The sequence below is a fragment of the Mauremys reevesii genome, linkage group 8, assembly GCF_016161935.1.
Source record: "Mauremys reevesii isolate NIE-2019 linkage group 8, ASM1616193v1, whole genome shotgun sequence".
Classification (NCBI taxonomy): domain Eukaryota; kingdom Metazoa; phylum Chordata; order Testudines; family Geoemydidae; genus Mauremys; species Mauremys reevesii.
Genome location: NC_052630.1, coordinates 62270735 through 62294439, shown reverse-complemented (window position 1 = coordinate 62294439; position 23705 = coordinate 62270735). Strand labels below are relative to the sequence as shown.

At 41.7% G+C, this 23705-nt stretch overlaps 1 long non-coding RNA gene across 2 annotated transcripts in view; it reads left to right on the top strand.

The window, feature by feature from the left end:
• LOC120370681 overlaps positions 1–23705 on the top strand; it is a 95723-nt gene that overhangs the window by 62146 nt on the left and 9872 nt on the right. For both annotated transcript variants that reach the window (XR_005583879.1, XR_005583880.1), the window contains exon 4: positions 16787–16921. This is a non-coding gene — a long non-coding RNA (uncharacterized LOC120370681). The remainder of the gene's footprint in view (positions 1–16786; positions 16922–23705) is intronic.

Sequence of the window (23705 nt, the reverse complement as noted above, 5' to 3'; positions counted from 1 at the left end):
TGCTTCAACTAAGGCATGTTATGCTGATTACAAACAGTGTAATTTTTTTAAAAAATTTGTAATTCTAATTAGCATTGGTTTTCTGTCAAGTGCAGTAATTAGGGACGTTGTCAATGTCAATCCTATTATTCTTCTTGATAATGAAATTATTTAAACATCAACCAAACATGAATGTTCTATTTTTACTTGCAGTATGGTACATTAGCATGGAGAGTGTAATTATTGCTAACATCCTCATAGTACTTAATAAATGTAGCTCATCAACCAACATTATCTACCTAAATACCTGAACACAGATGTTCGTGATTAAGAATTTAAAGAGATATGTATGGCCTACTCAGGAACTGAGCTAACCTGCAGGTTTGTGATTAGCTCTCCATGAACAGAAGTGATAAAAGATGTAGTGAAGTCTTCAGAATAAATATTACTAAATAATCCTCAACAAAAAAACAGCTGGATTCAAAGAGCAATAATGGTTTTGGATTAAGCCAAATAAAGCATTGAAATACACAGTAAAGGACTACAACTCCATGGTATGATCCTTTTGAGAGCATGCTGCAAATCTCATTATTTTCTAAAGGTCTTACCATAAAAACTGAAGGCAGGAAAAAAAATTGCCCCCTTTCATCAATATTTTCCCCTATGCTTGAATACTTGAACAGAGAAGATGGTTCTTTGAGATGAACTCATTCTCTTTTGGATGCTTCCTTCAGTGTGGAATTTAAACCCATTCAATATTTCAGAAGAAGCTGGGGGTTTGCCAGGGAAACTGTAACAAGCAAAGGCATATGTACACATGCCCTTGTTTTTGATCTGTTTACCAACTGCTGATAGGCCTTCAGTTGCCTCTGCCATGCCTGTTACTTGTATACCCTATATAGTGTACAAGGGCCATTTAGTTTGTTGTATATCATATCTGTATATAAATGTGTGTCTGTGAGTGCACATAAGCGTAAAAGACAGATACAAAAAGAGAAAATAACAGGTCCATGAGAATTCTGGATTCTCCTCCTTCAAAGTTTCAGCAATACCCTGAAGAGGTCTGTTATGGTGGCACAGCTTGGGACTAGAGCATGAACAAAAAAAAATTCATACAGATCTGGGGTCTGGTGCTTGGATAATTAAGTTTTCACGTGTATTTGTCTCTGGCTGAATGCTATACATGGAGCCCTAATTCACAGTCTTCTCTCTGTGCACTGAATATACTACCACCATTATTTTCAGCTAACTCAATACTCAAAAGATTCCCCCCTTTTAAATATATATATTCAAGTATATCTAAAGATCTTAAAATACAAATCAAAATCACTCTAGAGTGCAATCAAAAGAAAAGTGCCATAAAATAGCCCTAAAACATAATCAGAAATACTAACCACATATTAAAAGTGGAAAAATGAACTCCTTTACCATTTATGAAGATCAGCCTTTCAAGACCCCGAGTCTAGAGTTTCAGAGCAAAAACATCTACAATCTGAATTAATTCAGCTCATATATGCTAGAACCATAGCTTCCCCACTCCTCGTTACGGAGTGTAAAAAAAGAAACTGATAAAAAAATTTTAAAAAGAGAAAATGACCTTTTCGTGTTCTTTTGAGCCTTTTACTGTAACCGTGTATATTCATGAATTATTCATCATCATTTAGAAATATGTTCGGTTATTCAGCTTGCAGTACTTGTCTAAAATATCTCACTCTTAGTATAGATAAAATGACTCCTGCAGAACAGGATTGTAAAAACCTATCTCCAAAATCTACTGAACATAGATTTAGTTTAGCTTTTTACAGTGCCTGTCTCATACTAAAGGATTGAAACAAAGCACAAAAATAATCAAACATTTTGTCAAGAAAAACACTTCCAAGATTTATGCCCACTTGATTCAGTGGATAAAGGATTATTGTACCTGTAAAACTCTGCATTTTAAACATATACATTAATTACATTGTGGGTGTAATGGCTAATTTTATTGGAATCATATGTTCTAAAGACATACATAGAAAAGGGCCAAATTCTATCAGTTTATAACTTCCACACACATTTTCACATTTCTCTGGTGGTCCTTCTTCATAGCATTATAAAAGTGTATTGTGCATTGCATTCTGTCTTATGACTTTTATAAATAGTCTGGTGTAGAGGTGGAACTGGGCAGAGTGCATAAAAACATGGCTTTTAAAATATGATAGAATGATTATATAGCTAAAACACAAAGTATTGAAAAATGTAGAGTTTTATTGCTACAGAGTCATTTTTGCTTCACTTTATATTGGAGAAAGAATATTTCAAGTGATGTTATATTTTCTCCCTCAAGCAACTTTTCTGCTCTGGAATTTTTAGAGATCTTGAATTATTTTAATTGTCAATATTCCGAAGCTTCTAGGTAGTAGCTTCACAGTACCCAGATGCCCTGTTCATTATCCAGTTTGGGGTAGGGATGGGTCACCACAGCTATCCATCAGACTGCTGCACAGAACCTTAGAGAAGCTTCTTGGGACCAAATAGCAAGTAAAGGTTACAGTTCCCAAACAGAGCTGGAAGATAAAGAGCTCCCTCACACATGCCTGGGCAATTCAGAGTGGGAAGATGGCATAGCCTTTCCACACTCAATCGTCCCCTCACCCCAAGAGGGAATCTCCCCTCTCCACTGCAGTGGTTACTGCAGTCCCAGGGCGATTCTAGGTTTTACAGGGAGACAGGAATATCATGCAAAGAGGCCAAGAAGCATGCTCACATGATAAGAAGGATGGTTCAGTGGTTAGAGTGTTGTGCTGCAACTCTGGAGACCTGGGCTCAATTCCTTGCTCTTCCAGAGACCTTCTATGTGATCTTAGGCATTAGGTGCCTACATACCTTTACAAATCTGGCCCTTAGACTCTCTGGGCATCAATTTCCCATCTGTCAACTGGGGATAATAGCATTTCCCTACCTCAACGGGGTGTTATGATGTTCAGTAAATTCATTAAAGAAGCTGAGATGCTCAGATTCTCAGATAATGCAGATGCTATAAATACCTAAGTGTATTGGGATAGAAAGGCAAGCCCCATTTGGCAATGCTGGGGTTAAAGAGACTGACAGGGAATGAGAGGGATAAGGAGATTCTATGCATGCAGTTAATGCTGCTGTGCTACACCTGCAGCCAATGATAGCAGAGCTAAAAGGAGGATAAATAGCACAGCTAGGGGCTGACAAGGAAGGAGGGCAGAGTTCTGCTTCTCTTGATGGAAGAGAAACCTGGTTGCGGCCCTGAGTCAGAGCTTTATGGCTAGCTGGATCAGCCCTGGTGGAAGGGACAGCTGGGATGGGGGATCAATGGAAGCAGAGATTGCTTGTGAGAGAAGCTCTGAACAGACGGGTGGGGGCCCACCAACATTTTGTGGGTTGACCCTGTGTGAGTTGTTTGTTCCTGCTTACCTTTGAAACGTAATACCCTGTAGGGCCCAACCACAACTACACTGGGACCTCAAAGACAGAGACATGCCAGTGGGGACATGCCGCTGAGTTGTGCCTGGAAGGGCTATAGCAGGATGCTGCCTGGGCAATACGGTTACACTAAGATCTCCTTGCCCCTCTCAGGAGCTATGTGGAGGTGGTTTTATGGCTGCTTCTGTAACTGCTTGATCACAGGATTGGTCAGGCTAGTGTAACACCAATTTGTGGGAGTAAGAACCCTCCCTGTATCCCCACACCCCTTACTCCAGAATTTGGCCCTAACTGCTGCGATTAATGTTGCAGTTATGCCATGTCTGAGTCCTATTAGTTAACTATTCTCCAATTCCTTTTGTGAAGGTCATTAAGACGGATACCAGGGCTCTCCTAATTCTGAAGCTAAATTCCAGTAATGATCTCACTACCTATAGTAGTGGATCCAAGAGGCCAGAGCCTCTGCCTTAACTTTGATTTATTTATTTTTGCAATGGTTTTATATCACAAGCTTTACTTGACTTTACAGTAGAATATCCTGTCTTAATACATACCAATACCTTTCATCAATAGCGATGGAGAACTATAGATCAAGAATATACCACAGAAAAAAGTGAACTGATGTATACAAATTTTCTAATCCTTAATGGATATAACAACCTGCAGGGAAAAAAAAGTGTAAGATGCAGAATTGGTGTTGAATGTGTGACTTAATTCTCACTTAGGAATCCATTTATTCAATTGACTACATATTTCACACACAAATTATATGGAAAGGGACAACTTATGCATTCAAATTGTCACAGATTGGGGCAGTGCCCATGTGAATTCGTTGGAAAATATGTGCCAGACTTCAGTGACCTACCATCAATCTGCCTTCCATCCTCCGTCCCCATTGGCAGCATAACTGTTGGGCTTGCCCAGCCACTGCTGCTTCTGAAACTCCGCTTCCCCCATTTGTTCTGTCCACATGTTTTAGGAAGCCATGTCAAGAGAATTAGTACATAAATTACGTTATAGAAGCTGTGCTCTGAGGAGAGGAGCTCCTAAGAGAAGTATTACAAAAGGGACAAACACTGTACTGTGGTTCTCTGCAGTATTAATTCTTCTTTAAAGCTCTGATTCAGCAAAACAATTAAGCACACGTTCAATTTCAGCCACATGCTTAAATGTTCTGCTGAATAGGGCCTATAAATATGTTATATCTAGCTGGTGTTGCCAATCTTAGTGGTATAGTTAGATGACGCCATTTTATTAACATTAAAGTCTTTAACATTAAGTGTCACTGGCATTTTAAGAAGTACACCTCTACCCCGATATAACACGAATTTGGATATAAAGTGGTAAAGCAGTGCCTCGGTGGGGCGGGGCTGCGCACTCCGGTGGATCAAAGCAAGTTCGATATAACGCGGTTTTACCTATAACGCGGTAAGATTTTTTGGCTCCCAAGGACAGCATTATATCGAGGTAGAGGTGTAATTAATTGGACAAACTAATTCAGGCTACTTACTTAAGACAAAGGAAAAATACAGAAAAAAATATCTTTTTCTTTTGCTGATCTTGTGATTCTTTTTTCAGTCTTTAAACTTTGTTTTTGATTTAGAATGATGTTCACCTTTCCATGAAATGGGTTACTGACTCTCACTCCATCTAAAAGAATTATGCAGGATTTTTTCTCTCTATTATATCTTTTATAGCAAACATATATTGGAGAATGGGTACTTATTTCTTTCAAGAGCTATGGAAATATTACGTTCATAGAGAAACTGTACTTAATTTACCTTGTGCAACATTGTATCAGCGTCACATAAGATCACCTTTACCATTTTTCCATCTAGATGTAGCCTTAGGACCTACTGGTTGCTGGAGTGTGAGAACCATTGGAAACTCGTAAGTCACATAACAGCTGTTAGAAGGCATCACAGGAAACCCTGAAAGGAATAATCAAAGTGATAGATAACCCTCTAAGTTTGTGTTTTTGTTGGTTTGTTTTTGGTGGAGGGAGGGAGCTAAGGGTAAAAGGGACAGATACTTAACTACTTTGCACATCATTCCTTCCTGTATTTCATTTATAGATCCTCTAAATATTGATATTCATTTGCATTCCTATGACAAGAGACATTTTCACTCTCAACTGGCATACCCATGCCTACAAATCAAGAGGAAAATACATTCTCCCTCCAGCTGACCATAAATTATTATTTATCAATCATGTTTATTTTGGCAGTGCTAAGGTCCAACCAAGAATGGAGCCCCACTGTGCTAGCCACTGTAAAAAAACAGAGTATACAGTCTCTGCCTACAAGAGCTTCTAGACAAAGACAGGGTGGGAGAACACCAGCAGAGTGAAAAATACAATGGTGGCAAACACCATGTTAGCCCCCCTTTGTTTTTGCGATTGCTTGAGGGTGAGTTGCTTAGGAGGGGAACAACTAAATGGAAAGAAAAGGGAAGGGAAGGAGAGAAGGGGGTAAAAAGGGACAGGTGTGTAGTGGTGCTGAAGTGACGAGATGGTTAGGGAGAGGGCTGGAGCAAAAAAATAGCCAATCAGCACAGTGCAGAGAAAGAGAACATGCTACAGTCTGGACTGGAATGTCCAGAGGTAAAAAGGTCCATGTTTAGATGCTTCTGCTGGCTCCTCTCTGAGGTTTCCCCCTGCCAAGGATACATGGCAAGGAGAAGGAGTGGATCTTTGTATTCATGGGAGGGGTGGGGGAGGAAGTCTTCCCTGTACAGTTCTGGGCCCATAGCACCTAGGGACAGGAGTAGACCTTGCTAGGCTCCATTTCACCCCTTTCCCCCTAGTTCAACAGTCTCCAATTTGGCTGCTTCTGTTCCTGCCAGCTGAAGTAAGTCACTCGCTCTGTAGGCAATTTTTAATTAAATATGAAAATGGTCTTTTAGCCTGCGCTGCTCACCGCACTTCATCACCACCACCACCTCCTTTCATCAGAAGCCAAATGTTCACTAAAAGTGGATTCTTTTTTTATAATGTTGGTAACAAAGCAATGCAAAAAGCAGGTGGCTTGGGTTGATATGAAACTACAATAGGATGTGGAAATTAAGACCACTTTAAAAACTAGCACAGTTGGCAGAGTAGCTAAATGCCTTGGAACATCTTCATTTGCAAGTAATTATTATTGCAGCCATCCCCCCTTCTTCCCACATCAGAAAGTTTCACAGCTTTAAACATTTCAGTTCATTGAGAAGATGTTTTCTCTTCACTATAAAAGTCAAAGATTTAGATGTTGTCTTCAAGACAGCACTCGTGAACTAACATAGACGGTCCCACAATATCCTTGATGTAATCTGTTTAGGGCTTGATCCAAAGCTCATTGATGCCAATGGGACTCTTTCCAGTAACTTCAATGGGCTTTGGATCAGGCCCGTGGTTCAGAAACACTAGTTAGCAATGACTGCCTTTAACATTTTTAGCTTTTTCTGTGTCCTAAGATTGAAATAATATTGAGGCAAAAGCAACTGTGATTGGATAGATTTCTGGATGGGTATATATTCCCAGTGATGGTAGTTCAGTCTTTGGGAAAGCCTTCTCAGTGTTGTTGGATGCTCACACTGTTGATGCTTAGATATGGAAAACCTGAGTAATTATGGATACAACTGTGACCTGTCTTGCATGCCTCCACAGAGGAGTTAAGGGGTGGTAAAGCCTCCCCTTTATGCCCCAGTCCCAGCTACCCTTACTTTGGGTAGCAGCATAGCAGTGACAGTAGCCTCTGCAGAGCCACTGCATTTTCTGCCACCCCCATAAGAGTGAGAGTATGGAGCAGCCAGTAGACCTGGTCAGAACATTTCCACTTAAATGAAATTTCACCAATATATGCAGTTTTAAAGCCAAATCATTTCTCAGAAACAGGTCAGTTTCAACAAAGTTTTCACTGGAGAGATTTCTTAATTGTGACCAGAGAGTGTCAAAACAAAGTTGAAATCTTGAAACCCTTCATGAAATAGAATTACCATTCTTCATCTCTTCCTAGCACAGTTGGCAGAGTAGCTAAATGCCTTGGAACATCTTCATTTGCAAGTAATTATTATTGCAGCCATCCCCCCTTCTTCCCACATCAGAAAGTTTCACAGCTTTAAACATTTCAGTTCATTGAGAAGATGTTTTCTCTTCACTATAAAAGTCAAAGATTTAGATGTTGTCTTCAAGACAGCACTCGTGAACTAACATAGACGGTCCCACAATATCCTTGATGTAATCTGTTTAGGGCTTGATCCAAAGCTCATTGATGCCAATGGGACTCTTTCCAGTAACTTCAATGGGCTTTGGATCAGGCCCGTGGTTCAGAAACACTAGTTAGCAATGACTGCCTTTAACATTTTTAGCTTTTTCTGTGTCCTAAGATTGAAATAATATTGAGGCAAAAGCAACTGTGATTGGATAGATTTCTGGATGGGTATATATTCCCAGTGATGGTAGTTCAGTCTTTGGGAAAGCCTTCTCAGTGTTGTTGGATGCTCACACTGTTGATGCTTAGATATGGAAAACCTGAGTAATTATGGATACAACTGTGACCTGTCTTGCATGCCTCCACAGAGGAGTTAAGGGGTGGTAAAGCCTCCCCTTTATGCCCCAGTCCCAGCTACCCTTACTTTGGGTAGCAGCATAGCAGTGACAGTAGCCTCTGCAGAGCCACTGCATTTTCTGCCACCCCCATAAGAGTGAGAGTATGGAGCAGCCAGTAGACCTGGTCAGAACATTTCCACTTAAATGAAATTTCACCAATATATGCAGTTTTAAAGCCAAATCGTTTCTCAGAAACAGGTCAGTTTCAACAAAGTTTTCACTGGAGAGATTTCTTAATTGTGACCAGAGAGTGTCAAAACAAAGTTGAAATCTTGAAACCCTTCATGAAATAGAATTACCATTCTTCATCTCTTCTAACAGAGGTATTTTGTTGCATGAAATTGTCGGAGAAAAACTCAGTTCTCGCTTTTTCGTTTGGGTGCAGCAAAATTAAATACTTTATTATTTCTCCAGTAATTACAATGGAGGGAGAGAGTGCCATAGGACACAGGGTCGCCCCAGTCCTGGACAGGTCTCTCAACTGGTAAACAATTACAGCAAGCCTTTATACCTTTGTTACAGACAATTTCTAGCAATAATACAGACGGTAAAAAGAAACAATTGCATTTGTTTATACATAAGCCTTTCTGCTATCTTATTTGTCTCACTACTAGAAAAAGCAAGCCTGCATATTTGGTTATCAATGCAAGGTCGTAATAACTTTTTACACAGTTCGTTCGTCTGTCCCACACTATCTTTGCTTCTACAAGTCTCACGTCATTAGGGTTACAGCTAGGCTAACTCTTGCTAACTGACTGACATGCATTAAAATCCCCTTCAAATCCTTATTAATTCTTTCCCTGCTTCCACAAAATGCTCAAAATCTATTCCAGTGCAAAAATGCTATAGCTTCCTGTGTTTGGAATCAACATCAGAAATGCTTCCTTTCGAAGCATGTTAATGAAGTCTTATTGTAATATTAGTTTTTCATACTATATTTATAAGTTTTCATTACTACAATGATAATGTCCTTTAATCATATAGGACATTTATATTGTTTAAGGGAAATTAACATAGATATTGCAATACCAAGAAACTATCAAGGAAATGTATTCCCATAGTTGAATCTCCCTACATTCAAAGCCACTGTCAGCCTTTCAGCTAGGTAAGTGTCATAATGATGCTGAAAATAAAACCTACCTGGTATCACTATTACAAAAATTCATCTAGAAAAAAAGCTTTGTTTTCCATGGTTTGAATTACCTTATCACATCTGAGATTTTAATATCTTAATAAAACAGATTATCCCACATTATCTCAAGACGGTCGGGAAATTGTGTTTCATTACAAAGGCTTGGTAATATTCCTGCATTTAGAGATGTATAGAGAATTGAATTAAAGTTGTTTGTTGTTGTATGGCTTGTTAATAATTTAAATATCTCTGCACTGAAAACACATAAACCAATTTGTGTTCAAACACGTTCCTAATTTTGCAGTTTGCAATTCAGCAGTAGTCACACCAGTGCTGTCAGAAAGGCTCACCAACAAGGAGTCTAACACACAGGTACGTCTTACATTTTAAAGGTTGTGGCCTTGTCATATTGCTATTCAAATATGTTAATATTTCAACTGACTGAGTGTAAGATTTCATGGTACCACTTCTTTGGATTTCTCCCATTAGGTATATTATCCTACAATTTTGCAGATACAAATAGGAATAGTATCAGAGGGGTAGCCGTGTTAGTCTGGATCTGTAAAAGCAACAAAGAATCCTGTGGCACCTTATAGACTAACAGACGTTCTGCAGCATGAGCTTTCGTGGGTGAATACCCACTTCTTCAGAATACCCACTTGCATCTGAAGAAGTGGGTATTCACCCACGAAAGCTCATGCTGCAGAACGTCTGTTAGTCTATAAGGTGCCACAGGATTCTTTGTTGCTTTTACAAATAGGAATAGTTTTCCTGAAGGGATTTATCTTAATATATAAAGAGTAGGAATCCTACACTAGTCCCTGTGAAAGACCAGAAGGTATGTGGGAAAAAATGCAGAAGAGAAATATAACCTCAAATCAACATGCATCATATGATAGCTCATTTTGACTACTTTGCGCCATGTCCGCCTAGGTGCTAGAACTAGCTGCCACACCCCCTGGCTTGAAGTGATTTCCATCATATACAGGGTTTACAGTTTGGTTCAATGGCTTTCAGCACCCCCATTATACAAATTGTTGCAGCACTCCTGCATGTCCTTAGTTGTATGTGCACAATTCTCATTAATCCATGATCTAGCCCAAGAGGTTACATAAAGAGAACACTAATACTGGTAGCAAGCACTTCAATACCTGTAACAGAAAGGATCTACTCAAATATTAGTTAGGAGGCATTAAATAAGAGTAATACAATAGAAAAAAAAGACATCAATATAGGTGGATTTTTAAGTAAAATAATTCTGAATACTGCACTACTAGCCACATGAGAAATACAGTCATTCCTTGACTGTGTATTACCTGGATTGCCTTACTCCTAATGTGAAATTAAATTTATAAATAAAAATAAGAACAGACTTATGCATCTATTGTGCATTAATTTTAATATGATACTACTGTACATCAAAAAAGCTATATTTTGTTTTAATTTAAAAAATCAAGAGGAAGACTAGACTCTTCATGCTGAGTACCTGTAAGATCTATGGTTAACTTCCAAACCATATTAAATACCATCTCTGGATCTCTGATACAATGAGAAAGTAAGGAAAATAAACATTGATTAGGAAAGCAGTGGCAGTAATAGAGTCTGAGCAAACATCTAAAAGGCTACACAATTTATAAAGGCTCACTTTCTCCATTGTGGGGTTCCTTATGTGATAACTGGATCCATGAGTTTATAATGTTCTTCCACAGGCTGGCATATGCCCACTTACACTGCACAGCTCCAACCTGTTTTACTTGTCAGACTGCCTTTGCACAAGAGATTTAGCAATCATTGCTAGAGTGCGGACAAGGCCTTTTGGACAATTGTGTAACAGAACAATTTTGCTTTCCAAGAGAAATTGCTCTCAGTAGCAGTGCTAAATGTGTCATACTTTTGTGCTTATGCTTACTCTTACTCTTGAACCTGATGTTCAACACTGATTTCTTGGGGCAACAGAAGATGCTTAAGTCTTCCTTCAAAACAGAAACAAAAACATCTGCATATTTCACTAAGTTTCTTGCACCTTCAAGTTTCAGTAATTTGTCAGAACAGATTTAACAATCCCACAAATAGACTATGTGTAAGAAGAACATGATTTTTTCCAAAACATAATTTTGCCCTGGTGGTTCAGGGAATGGTCATCCAAATTTAATTGCTATGAAGTTCAGAGGTTTGTAAATAGTCTCCTTGCTGTAAGTGACACCACATTTATGCATTTAGAGTTAAAATAAGAAGTCTATAAACAAGAGCTGCAGTTTTCAAAGTTTCCTAAGAGAGTTGGGTGTTCAGCTCTCACTTTAAGACAATGGAAATTGAACACTTGCTTAGGCCCCTTTGAAAAAAATCTTACCCAAGTTCTAGGGCTTAGCTATATGGTGGAGGAGAATGTTAATCTGCAGATTTTTGACGTGCATTGGGTAACACACAATATGCCAGCCACACTAATAACGTGCACATGGGAAGATGTGCCCTCTTTCAACATGCATCATTGTGTATACATGTTGGTGACTTGCTGTGTACTAGGGCTGTGGCATTCTCAGAAGGAAATCCATAGTGCTTTGCTTTGCTGTTGAGCAGTGTGCATGCTGGGATTTCTCTCACTCTTAATTGTGGGATGCATAGCAGAAGCCAGGGGAGTTCAAATTTAAAAAAACAAACAAACAAAAAAACCCTATATTTCCTGTCTCTGCCCCATACTTCCTTTCTGGGAGGGCTAATGCCACTTTGAAATAACTGTCAGCCAGTATGGACCCAACAATAGTGTGCCACTATCAGGGGCGGCTCTACAAATCACGCTGCCCTCTTCCCGCGGCTCGGCATCTGGGAGGGCGGCGGCCCTCTCGGTCTGAGCTCCGCCCGGGCAGCTGCGGCGGGGTCCAGGGCCCGGGCACGACCGCGGACCTGCGCGGTCATGCCCAACCCGGGCGCGGGAGCGGGGCGGGCGACCCGGCACGTAGGCGCAGGTCCGGCGCTCGTCCGGCTGCGCTCCGGGCAGCGCTGGGCATGCAGCGAGAGCTCAACCGGAGCCAAATGACGCCCTCCCAGGATGCTGGTGCCTAGAGCCGCCCCTGGCCACTATGCTGGCAACCTTAAATATGCAGAGGCTACTTGGGCTGTATTTAAGCACTCAAAGCCAAGTGAATTCAGTTTTAGACTTTGCCCCTGCACTGATGAGCAACAGGAGCTTCTGGGGCAGTGGAAGCGGGACGAGGAAGAGGAAAAGGACACCCAGCAACTAATACAGGATCAATTTCTCCAACTAAATCAATGTGGGAAGATTGACTATTGGGGCCATTTTCCATGGCATTATACACCTGCATGACACCATAGACAAGGTTTTGTTGCAACGGGTTATAAAGCTTGGTAATGCTCAGGAGACTGATAGCTTTCCATGCACAGGCTTCTCAAAGTGCAGTAGGGCAATTGATAGACACTTGGGTTCAATTTGTACCCCACCTCTCCCCACTAAAGATCACAATTTATAACCAGAAAGGGGTATTTCTCTATGGTGCTCCAAGGGCTGGTTGACCACAATGGAAGGTTTATGGACAGAAAGGCAGGGTGGTCTAGATGAGTCCACAAGGTGAGAATCTTTCAGAACTCAGAGCTATTTACCTTAATAGAGAAATGAATATTTGGCCCCAGTAACACTGTGGATATTAACAGATATTGAGCACTGCTTCCCCTAGTTAGAGAAGCATTCACCGGTCACTTGGACAGAATGTAGGAATTGTTAAACTATTGCCTTAGTAGTGGCAGAATGGCAATGAAGTTGCCATTTGGCCATATGAAAGGAACAGATTGAAAGCAGCAGAGGAAAAAGTGCCATGATTATAGCAGCATGTTGTATTTTGCGCAATATTTGTAAGGGAGAAAGCTTTAATGATGGTGGGAGGCTGAGGTGCAGAGACTGGCTTAGCGGTTTGAGGAACCAGCAAGGTGTCTCTACAAAATGGAAACATCTGGAGCAATAATGTCAGGGATGCCTATTGCTCTTCCTTTGAGTCTCAGGCATGAAACAGTGCATCTATACATTCAGCTGTTAGCTCCTCACAATCCATCATTCTCTGCTAGCGCCTCCATCTGCTGAGTGCTGTTTATGGGAAGTGGAAGCAATACTGAGGCAATCCTTATTTTACCTCTATGCTCTGCCCAGATACTTATGAATTATATAAATACATTGTAAACTGCTTATGAATGAATTTGTCATTTTTATTATTAATCCATTATTTAACCAGCAAAAATAAAGTCACAGGTGAACATACGGCTTTGCTCTGCTATTGTTGAGCCGTCTAGTGTTGAATGGTGAGGCTTGAAGTTACCCTGGGTGGTTGGGGCTCAAAAGAGTTGATTTCCCAAGGCAACTGTTCTCAGCAGCCTAAGCGTGGCTCTGAAGTGAACGGCCTCTGGCAGCACTGTTGCAGGTGTACATTGAGTAGGAGTTACCAGTGTTACCAGTATCCTGGACAGCAGGCTTCAAGTTCCATAACCTTCCTAGGTTTGATTGTTGTATAGACCTGAAAAATCCTGTCCAGCTCTTTAGAAAAATGACTACATTATATGACCCCTGCCAGATTTTTTTCCTAGAATCCCTGTTTTTAATATATATACTCCTGAGCAGTTTGTCTTTATCCGGTACTGGTCAGTGTCCAACTCATAACCCTGCATAGACATCTGCTAGGAAAGTTCACAAAAAATCTTTATTCCATTAGCTGACCACAAGAGTTTCTGAACAGGTGTTTCTTTCCCAGTAGTAATTAGGGTCTCAGCATGCTCTAGGCATGTTGTAGGGCTTCTGGAGTAATGTTGCTGCAATTGAAATATGCTCAAATCTGGGTGCAAGTGGGCAAAATCTGACCTCATGCCAATTTTTTCAATGAGTGAGGGCATCTCCAGTCAATTTAACTCCAGAGCAGTGGAGAGCACACAGGTAAACCAACAAGTCAGTTGCCCACATTGCAGTGTGGAACAGCTGTTGGAGGACTGCCAAAGCAGCATGAAACAGTATTGTGTACGCATAAACAATAGAGAACTAACTTGATTCACAGCAGAGTTAATTTACTTTAAAAGAAAACTCCAGGGTTTGCAATAAATGTGGAGTTAGTATACTTGAACAGATTGTGTTGTGTGTACACAAGTGTTTTCAGACCAAATTAACTTGATTTAATCCAGTTTAACCCTCTGTGTACACAAGAACCTTGTCAGCCTAAGACAGGTTCCCACCATCTAACGTCCAGATTCTCAGATTGATTTCAGTGGGAGTTAGGTGCCTAAATACCTTTTGTGGATCTGGTCCTAAGTCACATCTGAGAGTGGGGTTTAGGATCCTATGTCCCTGAACATTTTCAAAAGCACCTAACATTTATATGAACTACAGTATTATCAAGCATATTTAATTATTGTATAACTGTTAGCTTTACCATTCTGGTACTGATGGTGTAAGAGTCCGGTGTGGGGGCTCAGCCCTCTCAGATGCGGCTGGGAGCCAGGCTGCCTCATTACGTGAGGCTAGTAAGCAGTTCAGTCTCCAGAGTTCGAGCCCTAGGTCAGGGCGGGACAGTAAATAGTAGTACCTGGGCTCGGGCCCTCAGGCAGGGCTGAGCAAAACCAACAGTAATTAAGGCCCAGCCCTAGGTCAGGGCGGGGCAACAAACAGTAGTTTGTAGGCTCAGACCCCCAGGCAGGGGCCGAGCAAACAAACAGTCTCTTAAGCCCAAGCCCTAGGGCAGGGCGGGGCAACAAGCAATAGTTCAGGGGCTCAGACCCTCAGGCAGGGGCTGAGCAAACAAAGTCAGTACTTTTCAGGTTCAGGTCCTCAGGCAGGAGCTGAGTAACCACACAGCGGTTCAAGGGCCCAGACCCTCAGGCAGGGGCTGAGCAGACACACAGCAGTCTAGGGGCTCAGGTCCTCAGGCAGGAGCTGAGCAAACAACAGTAAGCCCAGGCTTCTATGCCTGATCGTGGGTGAAAGGGGGAGACTGCCACCCGTGAGTGGGGTGGCAGGGGGGACACAGGCCCACCCACTCCACTGTGTCCCAGCCCGGGGCCCTAACAGCGGCAGTTAGTCTGCTGCTGTGTCAGTGGGGTCCTGACCACAACACACCAACATTGGCTCTAAGTCTGCTGTAGCCAGACTGGGGTCGGCTACCCCCGGGCTACTTCCAATCTCCCCCTCCATTGGTACCTGCTCATCTCTAGCATCCTCCACCGGGTCCCACACCATGGGCTCCTCAGGGAGCTGAGCGTTGGATCGGTCAGGCTGCTCCTCAGGACACGGAGCGAGGGGATGCTCAGGCAGCTCCTCGGGGTACCGGGCTTGGGGAAGGCTTGGCCAGTCCTCCTCAGGGTACTGGGCTCGGGGAAGGCTCGGCCAGCCCTCCTCAGGGTACCGGGCTCGGGGAAGGCTCGGTCTAACAGGAGCTCGGTCAGTAGCGTCTGTCCTCTCTGGTGGCCAGGCAGCAACTGAGCGTTGGGCCCGGGCCTTTATACTTCCTGTCCCGCCCCTTGACTTCCGGGGGGCGGGGACAGGTGGTGGTGGCTCCGCCCACTGAGGCTGCTGTTCTGGCTCGTCCCTCTCAGGTGCGGCTGGGAGCCAGGCCGCCTCACTACAGATGGTCTGAGAGATGAAGATTACTTTCTCACGTCATTAAGTCACAATTTATAGAAATGTAACTAGTGCAACTATAAGCAATCTAAAACTTTACATAAATAAAGACTATTAATGTATATTGCTCTTAGCATAAGGTACACTATTCATGTACTTTTTCTGCCAAAAGGAAGAAAACAAATTACTTAGCTGCATCAAGGTAAAAAAAAAAGTATATGGTTAGATATGCCCTTCTTGCACACCTCAGAAATATCCTCCAGAGATGTTATTCTGGCAAACTGTTAGATATCAGACATTTTTATTATAATTAGGATGATCTAATTTACAATAATGAAGAACATTTGCTACATATGTTTTGTAGAAGATTATTCCCAATAAATGTTGGGAATACAAAACCTTTCAGTAATTTCAGAATGAATTTAGAATATATATATATAATAATTAAAAAAAAACATTTTACCAGTTTGAGAGAAATTAACAGTTCTACCAATATTTTCTCTGTTAAATATATGGAATCTCCTGGTTTTAAACATTTTACTGCTTAAGAAGAAAACGTTAAGTGCTATTAGGTGAAAGTTAGATGAAGAAAGCTTCAATATAGTAGCTATTTTACAAACTTAGAGACAGCTCTTCTCTAGACAGAGCATTATTTATTTCTTCACTCCAGTTTCATTGCCAAGAGAATTAATCTTCTTTATAGGAGCCTGCTGAATGCTGTATTTTTGTTGCTAGCGATAGAATTTTAACAACAAACGTTTAAAAACAGGCTTTCTTGTAGCTTACTATCCCATCAGCTCCATTCTCATTTTCCTCAGTACTGGCATTAAGTTTTTGTAAGCTGCTTGGGTTTCTCATTTTTTTTCTCCACAGCCTGACTCAGATCTCTCTTATATAAGATACTTTTTGATACACATTTAGACCTAAACACAGAAGTGAGCATGCTAAATATTTGATATACTTAATACACTGAAAAACAGACATTTCAACTTTCCTGTGTTAACTTGTCCTAAACAAGTATCTCCTATATTATTTTTGTCAATGAAAGACATCAAGAATGGACTGAGAATTGGATCCTTCATGTCACCTTCATTCAGACATCATATGATCCAGGACAAAAACCTGTCAGATACGTATTCTCCTACTTCACAGCATGCAGCCTGAGGTGGCAAAAATTTAGCTGGTAAGTAGAGCTTGCTAGAAAATGGAGGCTTTTCTGTGGAAAACTGACTTTTCAGCAAAAATTCTTAAGTTGAACATTTTCAGGCACAGATTTTTGGTTTTAACACACACAACACTTTGATTTGGAAAGCCAACACAGCATTTCATGCAAGTTGTAGTTTGGCTGCCTCCTGTCCCCATTCCACTCTTAAATTCATATGGCAAGTCACCTCAAGTCTGGCATTCTGCATGCCCTATAAGAGTGGAGCTCCTATTGATATTCAAGGCCAATAGGTTTTTGTTTGCTGACCTATGAGGCACTGAGAGCAATGTTTGAAAAGGAGTCTATATTTTTAGATTAATTTTTGTTCTTTGTTTTGATTTTCTACTCTGTTTAAATTTGATATGAATCCCTCTTACAGTAGACAACATAGTTATCACCCAGGAATATTGAGATACTGCATTAGTTCCATCCATTTAGTGTAGATTGCAATTTGAACTACATGCCTGTGTAAGGGAGTAAGAATTTCCTACATTCCTGCAGGGCTGCCCAGAGGATTCAGGGGGCCTGGGGCAAAGCAATTTTGGGGGCCCTTTCCATAAAAAAAGTTGCAATACTATAGAATACTATATTTTTGTGAGGCCCGGGGCCTGGGGCAAATTGCCCCACTTGCCGCCTCCCCCCGGGTGGCCCTGCATTCCTGCTATAGGTTACCTGCACCTTGGGTCTGGGCACACAAGTAAGAAGGCATTGAGTGTGTTTGTTTGTAAGGTTGTTGTTGTTTTTTTAATTTATTATTAATTATTATTATTATTATTATTATTATTGAAGTGCTAGCCTTATTATACAAGTCTTGTCATGCTTCCATTTCAAGAACTAAGGATGCTACTCAAGTGAGAATACACCTTGGCTTCTTCCTTATGCCAAGCTACACGTCATATAATGCATTCCATGCATTATTTGTCTTTTATTCACCCATTACATGATTTTACTCCCCCCACCAAATCCTTTCCACCAGCTCTCTCTATTTTAGATATCACCACGGGTATGTCTACACTACCTGCCAGATCGGGGATCGATTTATCGTGTATAGAGTAGACATGATATATCAATCCCTGATCACTCTCCCGTCGACTGCTGAACTCCAGCTTGGTGAGAGGCGGAAACAAAGTCGACGGGGGAGCGGCAGCCATCGATACCATGCTGCAAGGACGCAAAGTAAGTGACTCTAAGTCGATCTAAGATACGCAACTTCAGCTACGAGACTAGCATAGCTGAAGTCGACGTATCTTAGATCGATCCCCCTGTAGTGTAGACCAGGCCCAAGTGACCTTACTGAGCTATCTAGCATGAATGGGTCATACAGCATAGTGGAATTGGCAGTAATTCTAACAGAGTGTACCAATGTAACATAGTAATTCTATGTTATGCACTGCAATCTTCAGTTGGCTGCACTGCATTAAGTTGCTATACCAAGGACAGTAGTAGGATTTTAACATTCAGAATAAGATGAGAGAGATTTGTGGAAGGGAAAGTATATACCTTCTTCTATCATGATCCCTCACCACTTTTGTTTATTTACACTAACTCACAATCCTCTCTTTATGATATAAGAGCTTTTACCAGTTTATATTGTAAAGAAAAAAATGTGAGCACATAGGAGTTTGGCAAACAGTCCCAGTTCATCTTGATTAATATGTACTGCTCCACTGGACAAAGGAGGGCGAAAAGACAGGTAGTGGCAGGAACATATTTAAGGCTAGTTTGACTCTGAGTATATATCTGCACAAGAAAGTACAAAGGAGGAAGACAGGCTTCCATATGTTACCTGGACTTTGGGTCTGGGAGTACAGTAGTAAGCTGGGTTCTTGCCATTTTATTAAATGCAGGTGTGCACTCACAAGCTAGGAATAGGTGGAGTCTCGACTCAGCCCCCCATTCACTGGACAGAGTATCTGAGGTGATAGTAACCTACTGCTGGCATAGATCACAAGCAAGTTACTATCATCACCGTCATCATGAGCAAAGAGTAATTCAGAATTTTAATGCCCACAAGGCCCATTTCTAACATGAGAGTTTAGGTACTATCTGCTGTTCAAGGCTGTGCCTAAATCTTGAATCTATCCCTGCATTATTAAGTTAACCATGGGTAGGGTGACCAGATGTCCCAATTTTATAGGGACAGTCCCGATATTTGGGGCTTTATTTTATATGGGTTCCTATTACCCCCCACCCACTCTCCTGATTTTTCACACTTGCTACCTGGTCACCCTAACCATAGGTGGAGGAGGGGTGTGCAGGAAAAAGCTATGACAAGTAAATTGACTCCTCTTTGGGGGTCCTTTATAGCTTGTTACCAAAGTCCATTTTTGATGTTGATAGAGCTGCATTCAGTCAACATCAGATATTCTACAGCATGAAAAAAAAATTCTACACTGTGAAGTGTTCATTTAAACCTAAGTGGAAAGAAAAGTTATTACCTACTACAGACCATGACATATAAGTCAAGTATGGCATCTGATCATCACAAGCTTTTAAAATGAGATTTTTGGACCAAATTCTGACATTTTGAAGAAAAGAAAACATTGACGGGTAACTGTTTGTATACAGGATTAGGAAATGTATATGAAATCTTATCTATCTGTATATATGCATTTCAAACAAACATTTTTCTTACTCTAGTATCTAGGTGCCCCCACAAGTGGGATTCACAGATTTTATTTTTTTTTTACACCTCTAAAGGTCCATTTTTTCTACTCGGCCCTTGCTTCATCTGCTATCCAAAGCAGGCTCAGCACTTGGTTCTTGGTGGGGTTTTTTTCAGAAGGAAATTGCCCCATCATTCTGTGGCCCTTTCATTAGGAATAAGTATCAGGGAGCTTTAAGAAATGTAGCTGTTTCCATGTGAACCCAATGGAAATGGTTACCTATCTGCACATATAAGATACAAACCAGTGTTGAAGCAATAACAATAGCTTAGTGTGTTTAATTATGGCTTCCACACACTGAAATTACAATGATCATTCATCTAATAGGGAGTAGCATTATCAGAAACAATTAAATTTATGATGAAGACCAGGTGCTCAAAGGATAATCTGAAACATTATTTTACATTGATCATCTATGAAAAGATACCTAACTGCTTGTTTTTCGATTGTTCAGCTGCCTACATGTAGTATTAGATTCTTCCTCTTCCAGACAATATACCCACAGTCCTCTCATATTATAGGATTCCCCAGCAGGCTAGATGCTTAACTAGGTTTATCTGCCCTCTGAAGTATTAAGTGATGCTGTAGAAGATCTAGATAAATAGCAAACTAAACTAATCATTATCCTGATCTATAGTATGGTAATCCTTATATTGCTATGCCTAATCATTTTTTGGAAATATATACCACACAGTTGCCACAGATTTAGCACAACTATTTCTTATTAGGGGGGGAGGGATAGCTCAGTGGTTTGAGCATTGGCCTGCTAAACCCAGCGTTGTGAGTTCAATCCTTGAGGAGGCCACTTAGGGATCTGGGACAAAAATTGGTCCTGCTAGTGAAGGCAGGGGGCTGGACTAGATGACCTTTCAAGGTCCCTTCCAGTTCTAGGAGATTGGTATATCTCCAATTATTACCTTATTCTATCTGTGCGCTTAATATTGGGCACATTAAGTCAATGGCTAAACTCCCAGTTAGGTTGATGGCACAGGATCAGAGTGCTTGTCTACAGGGTGTTGCAATCTGGACTGGGGGTGTGGGTGAATTGCAGAGCACTCTTAACGTGTTGCACTCTAACTGCCCCATGTAGCTGCTACTGGCATAAACAAAAAGGTACCTACTTCACACTGAAGTAGTCTCATTTCAAACAGGACTACGTTGGTGTGAGGTAGATACCTTTTAGTTTGTGCCATCAGGGTCTATACAAGGCAGTTGAGTGCAAAACTTTAGAATATTCTATAATTCACACACCATAGTCCAAACTCCAGGTAGATAAGCCAAGAGCTGATTTCCCCATAGGGGGGAAATGTAATTTTAGATATTATTGTGTACAACCTTTCAGCAAATACTGGTGTTTTAATGGATGAGAACTGACAACACAGTTTGCATAAATTATTTCCATTTTGTTGTAGTCTCTCATACATACACTAAATCATCATACTGTTCTAAGTTCAACATACCTGTTTAAACCTTTGATATTAACAAATATCAAATATTTTCATCATCAGTGCCATCAGGGTAGAGCTAACAGGTGAAATTTTAGCCCCAGAGAAGTTAATGGCAAAACACCCATTGACTGCAATTGGCCAAGATTTCATCTATTGTGCCTAGGTTGGTAAATTTTTGTGATCACACTAAGGTCAAGGATGATTATATACCTATACACACACCAAAACACACATACACATGTCCTGATCTTACAAATGGGAATTTGGGCTCTGGCCCTCCAAAGGCTCATGCACGTGCCTAATTTTAAACAATGCAAGTAGTCCTACTGAAATCAATGGGACTTTTCACACACATAAAGTTCATATACTTTAAGGTCAGATGGGACCATCATGATCATCTAGTCTGACCTCCTGCACATTGCAGGTCACAGAACCTCACCAACCCACTCCCAGACCAGAGGTGAAAGTAAGCCGGTATGGTCCAGTATGGCGTACCCGCAAGAGCCAGTATGCCATGCCGGACCGCACTGGCTTCCAGCAGTGGCTGGGAGCCCAGAGCCCTTTAAATCCCACCCACAGCTCTGGCGGCCAGGCTGGGGCTGGGATTTAAAGGGCTCGGAGCTCCCAGCTGCTGCGGGGAGCCCAGAGCCCTTTAAATCCCAGCTGGAGCTGCGGTGGGGATTTAAAGGGCCTGGAGCTCTGCGGCGGCCGGAGCCCTTTAATTTGCCCGTGAGCCCCAGGGGCTCCCAGCCACCTCTGCAGCTGGGAGCCCCCGCTTGATTTAAAGGCCCTGGGGCTCCCAGCCACAGCCGGTGCCCCAGGGCCTTTAAATCTTGAGAGGCCCCACCTCTTCTGGTTGAGGCCATGCCTTTTTTGGATGAGGCCATGCCCCCATCAGGACTCCAGCAGTACCAGTAAGTCCTGTAAGTTACTTTCACCCCTGTCCCAGATCCATCACCTTTGGCTGAATTAGGTGGAAAAACCCCAGGGCCTCTGCCAATCTGACATAGAGTAAATTCCTTCCCAACCCCAAATACAGTAACTCCTCACTTAAAGTCATCCCAGTTAACATTGTTTCATTGTTATGTTGCTGATCAATTAGGAAACATGCTCGTTTAAAGTTGTGCAATGCTCCCTTCTAACATCCTTTGGCAGCCGCCTGCTTTGTCCACTGCTTGCAGGAAGAGCAGCCTGTTGCAGCTAGCTGGAGGGGGCTTGGAACTAGGGTGGACTGTCAGCCCCCCTATCAGTTCCCTGTTCCGCTATGTTCCCTATGCTGCAGCTGCCCAGCAGGTGATCAATCGGCAATTCAGCTGTCCCTCCCCACACTGCCATGTGCTGCTCCCAGAGACTCCTGCTTGCTGTGTGTGTATGGGGGGGAACTAATGTCAGGGTGTCCCCCTCCCCGCTGCTCCTGCACTCCACTTACCCCTTCTCCATATAGAGCAGGGAGGGGACACAGACGGAGAGAGACAGAGAGAGCTTGTTTCAGAGTAGCAGCCGTGTTAGTCTGTATCCACAAAAAGAACAGGAGTACTTGTGGCATCTTAGAGACTAACAAATTTATTTGAGCATAAGCTTTCGTGGGCTACAGTCCTTCTTCGGATGCATAGAATGGAACATATATTGAGGAGATATATATACACACACAGAGAGCATGAAAAGGTGGGAGTTGTTTTACCAACTCTGAGAGGCCAATTAAGTAAGAAAAAAACTTTTGAAGTGATAATCAAGATAGCCCAGTACAGACAGTTTGATAAGATGTGAGAATACTTACCAGGGGAGATAGATTCAATGTTTGTAATGGCTCAGCCATTCCCAGTCCCTATTCAAACCTAAGTTGATTGTATTTAGTTTGCATATCAATTCCAGCTCAGCAGTTTCTCCTGGGAGTCTGTTTTTGAAGCTTTTCTGTTGCAAAATTGCCACCCGCAGGTCTGTCATTGAATGACCAGACCGGTTAAAGTGTTCTCCTACTGGTTTTTAAGTGTTATGATTCCTGATGTCAGATTTGTGTCCATTAATCCTTTTGCATAGAGACTGTCCGGTTTGGCCAATGTACATGGCAGAGGGGCATTTCTGGCACATGATGGCATATTATCACATTGGTAGATGTGCAGGTGAATGAGCCCCTGATGACATGGCTGATGTAATTAGGTCCTATGATGATGTCACTTGAATAGATATGTGGACAGAGTTGGCATCGGGATTTGTTGCAAGGATAGATTTCTGGGTTAGTGTTTTTGTTCAGTGATGTGTGGTTGCTGGTGAGTATTTGCTTCAGGTTGGGGGGTTGTCTGTAAGCGAGGACAGGTCTGTCCCCCAAGATCTGTGAGAGTGAGGGATCATCTTTCAGGATAGGTTGTAGATCTTTGATGATGCACTGGAGAGGTTTTAGTTGGGGGCTGAAGGTGACAGCTAGTGATGTTCTGTTATTTTCTTTGTTGGGCCTGTCTTGTAGGAGGTGACTTCTGGGTACTCGTCTGGCTCTGTCAATCTGTTTTTTCACTTCAGCAGGTGGGTATTGTAGTTTTAAGAATGCTTGATAGAGATTTTGTAGGTGGTTGTCTCTGTCTGAGGGATTGTAGCAAATGCGGTTGTATCTTAGAGCTTGGCTGTAGACAATGGATCATGTGGTGTGTCCTGGAT